Source organism: Meles meles, chromosome X (assembly GCF_922984935.1).
Source record: "Meles meles chromosome X, mMelMel3.1 paternal haplotype, whole genome shotgun sequence".
In the NCBI taxonomy this organism is placed as follows: domain Eukaryota; kingdom Metazoa; phylum Chordata; class Mammalia; order Carnivora; family Mustelidae; genus Meles; species Meles meles.
The window spans coordinates 104169789-104172979 of NC_060087.1; the positions used below are offsets into that span (position 1 = coordinate 104169789).

Consider the following 3191-nt stretch of genomic DNA (forward strand, 5'->3'; position numbering starts at 1 on the left):
TAATAAATAAATAAACTATGGTACATCCCGACAATGGAATGTTATTCAACACTAAAAGAAGATGAGCTATCAAGCCATGAAAAGACATAGTGAGAATTTAAATGCATATTATAAGTTAAAGAAACCAATCTGAAAAGGCTACATGTTGTATTACTGCAAATACAACATTCTGGAAAAAACAAAACTATGAAGATCATAAAAAGATTAGTGGTTTTCAGGGGTTAGGAGTGATAGAAGAATGAATAAGTATAATATAGAAGATTTTTAGGGCAGTGAAACTACTTTTTATGATACTTTAAACATGTCATCATAAATTTGTCCAAACTCATAGGATGTGCAACACCAAGAGTGAACCCTAATGTAAACTATGGACTTTGGGTGAAATGATATATCAATATAGATTTATCACTTGTAAAAAATGTACCATGCCATTTGGAATGTTGATAATGGTAGAGGTTATGCATGTGTGAGGGCAGGAGGTATATGGAAAATTTCTGTATTTCCTATTTATTTATTTTTTTAAAGATTATTTATTTATTTATTTGACAGAGAGAGATCACAAATAGACAGAGAGGCAGGCAGAGAGAGAGAGAGGGAAGCAGGCTCCCTGCTGAGCAGAGAGCCCGATGCGGGACTCGATCCCAGGACCCCGAGATCATGACCTGAGCCGAAGGCAGCGGCTTAACCCACTGAGCCACCCAGGCGCCCCTCCTATTTATTTTTTCCATGAACCTAGAACTTCTCTGTAATGTTTATTATAAAAATACTAATGACAAGAAAATTAGGAGAGGAGATACTAATACAAGAAAAAAGCGAGTTATAGAAGAGAAATAATACAACACAAAAAGGAAAATGAATAAAATGTATAGAGTGAAAAAAGAAATTGATCTTTCTGAGATGAGATGATTACCCACACAGGAGAGTCAAAGAATCATCTGAAAACCTTTATAATCAATAAGATAAATTATCAAGACACCTGGATAATATTATCAATACCTTTCCAAATTATCAGTAATAACCAGTTAAGTAATGTAACCAAAAATTTCCTATTCATAGTAGTAACAAAAGATACGAAGTATATGTACAATGAAGAATTACAGGAGAAATTCATAAAGAGCAGATGCCGCCTCCCCAGGGCTGCCCATGCCGCCCTGCAATGGTCAGCCCCACAGTGTTCTCTTTGACATCGCTGTGGACGGTGAGTCCTTGGGCTATGTCTCTTCGAGCTGTTTGTAGACAAAGTTCCAAAGACAGCAGAGAACTTTTGTGCTTTGAGCACTGGGAAGAAAGGATTTGGTTATAAATGTTCCTGCTTTCACAGGATTATTCCAGGATTTATGTACCAGGGTGCAGACTTCACATGCCATAACGGCACTGGTGGCAAGTCTATCTATGTGGAGAAGTTTGATGATAAGAATTTCATCCTGAAGCACACAGGTCGGGGCATCCTGTCCATGGCCAATGCAGGACCCCACAAGAACTGTTCCCAGTTCTTCATCTGCACTGCCAAGACCGAGTAGTTGGATGGCAAGCATGTAGTCTTTGGCAAGGTCATAGAGGGCATGAACATTGTGGAGGCCATGGAGCACTTCAGGTCTAGGAACGGCAAGACTAGCAAGAAGATCACCATTGCTGACTGTGGACGGATCTAATAAATCTGACTTGTGTTTTGTCTTAACCACCAGAGCATTCCTTCTGTAGTTCAGGAGAGTGCCCCTTCACAACCACCTGCTTAAACTACCCAAGAATCTCTGCTCTCCCTACAATTCTGCAGCTTCCAGAAGCTAGACCTTATCCCCAGGTCTAGTTGGATTGCAGAGTTCAGTTTATGATGATGAAATAAAACCTAAACCAAAATAAATAAATACATAAATAAAAATGCCAAAAAGATTTGAATTTGAATAATTTACATATATAATGTATACTTGATATTCACAAATTTAATAGTCACTGTTGGACTTCTTTCCAAGCAACCTTGAATATCCATTGCATGTAATTGTTTGGGGCATAAAATTTATTTTTCTATTTGATCTGTTTAGCCAAAAGCCAGTATTATTATCCCCAAATAGCTATGATACTTATTCATAATCACATGTGTGTTTTATGGAATTTATGTGTTTTTTGTGTTTTTATTATTAAATTTTTTAATAAACATATAATGTATTTTTATCCCCAGGGGACAGGTCTGTGAATCGCCACGTTTACACACTTCACAGCACTCACCATAGCACATACCCTCCCCAATGTCCATAATCCCACCCCCCTCTCCCGGCCTCCCTCCCCCCAGCAACCCTCAGTTTGTTTTCTCAGATTAAGAGTCATTTATGGTTTGTCTCCCTCCCAATCCCATCTTGTTTCATTTATTCTTTTCCTATCCCCCAACCCAACATGTTGCATCTGCACTTCCTCATATCAGGGAGATCATATGATAGTTGTCTTTCTCTGATTGACTTGTTTTGCTAAGCATAATGCCCTTTAGTTCCATCCATGTCGTTAGCAAATGGCAAGATTTCATTTCTTTTGATGGCTGCATAGTATTCCATTGTGTATGTATATGTATATATATATATATATACCATATCTTCTTTATCCATTCATCTGTTGATGGACATCTAGGTTCTTTCCATAGTCTGGCTACTGTGGACATTGTTGCTATAAATATTCGGGTGCACATGCCCCTTCAGATCACTACATTTGTATCTTTAGAGTAAATACCCAGTAGTGCAATTGCTGGGTCATAGGGTAGCTCTATTTTCAAGTTTTTGAGGAACCTCCATGCTGTTTTCCAGAGTGGTTGCACCAGCTTGTATTTCCACTAACAGTGTAGGAGGGTTCCCCTTTCTCCACATCCTCGCCAGCATCTGTCATTTCCTGACTTGTTAATTTTAGCCATTCTGACTGGTGTGAGGTGGTATCTCATTGTGGTTTTGACTTGTATTTCCCTGATGCCGAGTGATGTGGAGCATTTTTTCATGTGTCTGTTGGCCATCTGGATGTCTTCTTTGCAGAAATGTCTGTTCATGTCCTCTGCCCATTTCTTGATTGGATTATTTGTTCTTTGAGTGTTGAGTTTCCTAAGCTCTTTATAGATTTTGGACACTAGCCCTTTATCTGATATGTCGTTTGCAAATACCTTCTCCCATTCTGTCAGCTGTCTTTTGGTTTTGTTAACTGTTTCCTTTGCTGTGCAA

The 3191-nt window shown here is 38.5% G+C and overlaps 1 pseudogene; it reads left to right on the top strand.

Annotated features, from left to right (window-relative positions):
• Positions 1-1156: 1156 nt before the first annotated feature.
• LOC123935132 lies at positions 1157-1652 on the top strand (annotated as a pseudogene).
• Positions 1653-3191: the final 1539 nt, after the last annotated feature.